Below are 5,894 nucleotides of genomic sequence, written 5' to 3' on the forward strand. Positions count from 1 at the left end.
CTTTTTGTAGCTTTTTAAAATTCTGTTCTCTTTTTTTCCTGTATTTTCTTGACTCTCTGTTCTATTGTTTTTTTCATTTCTTATTTTAGTCATTGGATATCTCTTCCATTGATTCTTTGAGTAGATCCTTGAACACCCTCTGCATTTTATCCTGGAATTCTTTATCAATGAGAGCGCAATTGTGGACAACCTCGATTGAGGATGTTTCTTTTCTTCATATTCTCCTTGTGGTGGAGATTTGCGCTTTGGAGGAGGTACTTTTTAGTTTTGAGCTTTTACAGCATATTTCATACAGGTATTTTGTTAGAAATGGAGTAGGCGAGTGGAATGTTGTATTCTAGTAGAGGTGGTCAGAAACTTTTAGTTGGTATTAGGTGACAAAGTGAGAGATGAAAGTCCTGAGTGCCCAGATTGGGAAATATAACTGCGGCTGGCCACCCAGGAGAAGGCCACGCCCACTTCTGGGAGGACACACTCCCTATATGGTGGCCATGCCCCTGGCCCATCCCAGGGTCACTCCCACCCAGGATCCTGGAATGTAGGAGGAGCGATGGAAAATCCCATGGAGCTGCCTCAGGTGTCCCCTTCTGGAGGGTGTCCAGTTCTGCAGGAAAACGCGGGGGACTGGGGGTGAGGAGTGCTGAACCTGGCTTGTGCTCCCCCTACCCACCTGGAGGGGAGGGGCTGATTAGGTGATGGACAGTCCCAAGGAGCTGCTGCAGGTGTTCCCCGCAGGTGTCCCCCTGTGGAGGGTGTCGAGTTCAGCGGGAAAAGGCACGGGGCTCTTGTTTTATTTTTACTTTATGTTCCAATCTTAATGGTATCACCAGCCACTCAGTCAACCTAGCTAAACCCTAAAGTCTCTTCCACTTTCTCCTGCACAAGTCTCTGCTTCCTGACAAAAAGGAGGACCTCAGAATGCTGACATAAATCTAATACCCAGGGCCGCAGGAGATAGTGTAGTGCTTATGGAACTTGTCTCACATGCACTCAATTTGACTCCCAGCACCACATGATTGCCAGAGTATCAAAGGCTGTATAGCCTCAGAGGACCCCAAGCACCATGGCCACGTTTTCTGAGAATTGTTTGTAGGGCCCGCACACCTCCTGAGCATTGCTTTACAGACTCTCCCAGCAACCAAAACATACGTAATGCCCCAGAAACATGTACTTGTCTTAAATAGGGAGCCTCACTTGAGGTGAGTTTCACAAGGAAATATTGCATGAAAACATAAATCAAAGAGCAGGGGAGACAGTGTAAATCATGTGAGTACAGATCATATATTTGGTGAAATGTGTTAAGATTCAGATGCCCTAGTCTTCGCACCAGGGATATTCATTCAAAAATGCCCCAATATACTGGAAAAGTTCTAGAACATTAGATGACTGAAACTCAATTATGAGCAACTTTGTAACTGTTTATCTCTTAGTGATTCTAATCGTTAAAGTAAATTTTAAATATACCCATCAAAGTAACCTTTTTACCACTAAATGGGAAAGATACTTTCTAATACTTATCCTCACCAAAAGCTCAACAGAGTGTGACACTTGCCAGGAAATGTCCTCCCTTGCATTTTCTCATGATACTTATTAGTACTTAACTCTTCTGTTTCTTCCCTTTTCTCATGCCAAATCTTCGCATCTCCCTTGCAAGCTCCTGAAACATTATCCATTCAACATTGATGCACTTTGCCTCTGCTCCTCTTGACGACTTGTCCACGAACTGATTCTAAAACATAACATAGCTGCAATTACAGTATTCATGCCAAAGACAGTCATTGATATATCTTTGGGTTTAGCTTTCTACAAGCTATTGGCACACAGGTGAGTAACATTTTTTTCCTACAGAGAACACAACAATAGTTATGCTGGGTTTTAAAGTTCCATCAGTATTTTTAATGTTTTATTGAATATCTGTGATATAGACCATTACAAATCTATTCATAATTTGCTTCCAGTAATACAACGATCCAACTTCCATCCTTCCTCTAGTGTACATTTCCCAAAACCAATATTTCTGGTTCCCTAAAACCATCCCCCAACAAACTACCCCCACCCCCAGCCTGTCTCTATGGCAGGATCTTTAATTCTTTCTCTTTGTCTCCTATTTATTTTGTGCATTAAGGGTCTCATACAGGTACTAAGAGGTCATCATGTTTGTTGGAATTTAGCATTTTTATCAGGAAGGTAAGGTTGGAGTAGCTTTGAGGTATGGAAATGACTGCTGAGGCTTCCATAAGTACAGGGCAGTGGGTGTGGGATGCCCATCCTGCCCAGAGAAAGCCCGGAGATTTCAGTCACAAAACACACATATCCGAATTTTCAGCTGTAATGTTTCAGTGAGAGCCATCCTGAGACGGTGGAAACCAGAGGAGGGCATGGTGGCGATTTTGTATTGTTGGAGAAAGTGGCTGCACTGGGTTCTGGTTGGGTGGGCACCAAACTAACCTGCCTCCCTCCGATTTACCCTAGTGTCTTCAGCCTTTTGCAGTTCCAAGGTTAACTGTGGCTGTTGATATCTTCCAGATTTGTCTATGGGTCTCTGAAACAAGACCAATGCATTAGCTTGTATAGCTGAGCCAGGGGTGGTTTGTTATCATGGCTCCCACATATCTTTAGGGAGTTTAATTTCTCGAGAAACGTAGTCCTGAGTTGTTGGGAGCCAGCCAGAGGCACAGTGGCCATTTGAGGTTATCGGGAAGCATGGAGACACCATCAGACTGTTGATGCACTCACCTGAGGGTACAGGTTGACTTCCTGCAGGCACTGCACAACCAGACTAACAAATATTCATTGAATGAATGAACGAATAATCAACATTTTCAAAATGTGTCTCTTTCTTGCATTTCAGAAGGGTAACTTCTAACAGGAAAATAATCTTCATGGTATAATCAAGACCTACGATTTATTCTTAATATACTTAATAAAAGCTACACATTTTGGAAATTTATACAAAGAAATTCTTTTAAATTATCTGTCTTCATAATTTACTTGTAAATTACTAAGATTTCACTGTTTCTTCCACCGTTCTTAGCATAGAAATTTACAGACAGAATGTGCTAAGTAAAAATTCATTTTGGCACTTCTCTTCAAAGTAGTACTGGAAGTACTTGGAATAGAAAATAGATAAGAAAAAGATATTAAGGATTTTTCATATATGAAAGGTAGAAACAATCTCTCACTATTCACAGAAGATATCATACTATATTTAGAGAATACTAAAATCTCTACGAAAAAACTCCTAGAGGCAATCGACTTTTATAGTAAAATTGCAAGCTATAAACTCAATACCCAAAATTCTATGGCTTTTTTTATATGCAAGTAATGAGAGAGAAGAAAGTGACATGAAAAAGCAATCCCATTCACAATCGTGCCTCAGAAAATCAAGAACCTTGGAATCAGCTTAACTAAGGAGGTAAAGGACCTATACAATAGGAAATTAAAAAGGACACGAGGAAATGGAAACATATATACTGCTTATGGAATGAGAGAATTAACATTGCCAAATGGCAATTCTCCAAGAACCAGTGTAAAAATTCAACTTGATCCCTATAAAGATACCCATGACATTCTTCAAAGAAATTGATCAAGCACTCCTGAAATTCACATGGAACAACAAACGCACACGAATAGCTAAAGCAATTCTTGGGGAAAAGACGATGGAGACGTCACCTTCCCCAACCTCAAACTCTACTACAAACGATAATAATGAGAACAGCATGGGACTGAAACAAAGGCTCAGCTGCAGACCAATGGAAAAGGATTGAATATACTGACACACACTCAAATATATAATCATCTAATCTTTGATAAGGGAGCAAGAAATGTGAAGTGGAGCATGAGAGTCCTCTTTAACAAACTATGCAGAAAAAACTGGACAGCTACATGCAAAAAAAAAAAAAAATGGCTCAGACCTCTACCTAACACCATGCACAAAAGTCAGATAAAAATAGGTCAAAGTCCTCAACATCACACCAGATTCCCTCAGGTACAGCGATGACAAGGTCGGCAAATCCCTCCACGACATTGAAGCAAAAGGTATCTTCAAATATAACACGCCACTTGCCAAGCAACTGGAAACAGAGATAAACAAAGGGAACTATCTTAAATTAAGCAGCTTCTATACCTCAAAAGAAACAGTGACCAGAAACAAAGACTCCACCATGCGGGAAAGATACTCGCAGAAGCCTACCAGGTTCTCTGAGAGTGAGAACTGGACAATCAGAGTTGCTGTCTTCTAAATAAGATCCAGTCTCTGGATGTTGGCTATTGATGGCATTACATGGATCCAGGGGTAGTTCGTGGTTGTAACACTTAATTACTAGAAGATGGGGGATCTGGAAAGAGGGGGCACAGTCTTGATCTGAGCAGCCATGGAGATCTCATCCCCCGGTCCCGCACATTTGGGTTCCTCTTCCAGTTCCTTCATGCATGAGGCTCCTTCAAGCTTGGGAAGAGTGGTCTTAAGCGTACCTATGGCTGGTTGCAGAGGTCTTCAGCTGCCGGGGCTCTGCTCAGTGCGGTGAGGGAATCTCACCACGCCACCTCCAAGGGGCCCCAGTGAGGAAAGCCAGGTGCGAGGTCAGGAGATTGTTGTTTTAGACATATTTGGAATTAATTTTAGATAGAAAAGTACACATCATTGAAAATACTTATGTGCTTAGTAATAAATTACTACACACTTGTTCAATCTCGTCAGAGACCCCACTCTGCTCAGAGAACTAGATTTTTAATTACAGATCCGTTTTGACCATGTGTCATTACTGAGAATCACTATCAGTAGATATGAAACTCACTATACAGAAAGATGCACACAGGTTACTATGAGTCATCTATGTTGTTAATGTGAGTTGGCCATTAAACTTCACTGAGACCCTTTGTTCTGTCCTTTATAGGAGCCACATGATTCTCACCTTCCGTTCAAGTTGAACTTGTAATAAGGTGGAATGAAATTATCAATATGCTTCTCACCTCATTCTTCAGGAGAAAAATCCTACATACATTCAAGGTGGTCAAAGTGCAGACAACACCATCCACCTTTTCCTGGAGATGTATAGGGGACTGAGGTGAGAACAGCAAAAGGCTCTAGTTTAATGGTCTTAATTAAGGTTTCAGGGAACGACATTAAACAACCTCATATACCATCTTCCAAAAGAATTATTCTGTAAAACTGATGCCTAGGATATGGTAAAAGATATTATGGTAAAAACCATATTTTTCTTTCTGGGACATTAAATTTCTAAATCTATTTATGCATGCTGCTTTGAAATACATTCCTTGATTAGGAATCATTGTCTGCCATAGGAGTGAGGAAGGACAACACTCAAAGTAATAAGAAGAGAAAATATGGAAAAATTAACTCCTACTAAGTTTAACACATTTACTAAAATTGAAATGATAAAATGATGAGCATGGTCCTTGCACAGAGATGATATGCAAACTTGTAAAGCATTCCATATTTTTGTTGCAAGAAGAATGACCAGGTCTACTTTAAGCTAAGAAAATCCCCACAAGTACAAAAATTCTACATAAAGAGAGCACAAGTCCCCATCACAACAATCTCTCTCAATGTCAATAGACTAAATGTGCCAATTCAGAGGCACAGAATAGGAAGATGAATTAGAAAACTGAAACCAACGATCTGCTGCCTGCAAGAAACACGTCTGAACAATCAAAGCACCCATGGGCTAAAAGTAAAAGAGTGGGAAATAAGTTTTCAAGAAAATATGACCTCCACAAAGCTGGAGTGGCCATACTAGTATCAGACCACATGGACTTCAGGCTAAAGGTTATCAGAGACAGTGAAGGTCATTTCTTAATGATCATGGGATATGTACATCAGAAAGAACTCACCCTCCTCAATGTATATGATTCTAATGACAGACCAGCAAAAT

General features: G+C 40.6%; 1 pseudogene; it reads left to right on the plus strand.

Moving 5' to 3' along the window:
• The first annotated feature begins 5,369 nt into the window (after positions 1-5,369).
• Positions 5,370-5,463, plus strand: LOC130037121 (uncharacterized; annotated as a pseudogene).
• The last annotated feature ends 431 nt before the right edge of the window (positions 5,464-5,894 follow it).

The sequence above is a fragment of the Sorex fumeus genome, unplaced genomic scaffold (assembly GCF_029834395.1).
Source record: "Sorex fumeus unplaced genomic scaffold, SorFum_2.1 ptg000070l, whole genome shotgun sequence".
Taxonomy (NCBI): domain Eukaryota; kingdom Metazoa; phylum Chordata; class Mammalia; order Eulipotyphla; family Soricidae; genus Sorex; species Sorex fumeus.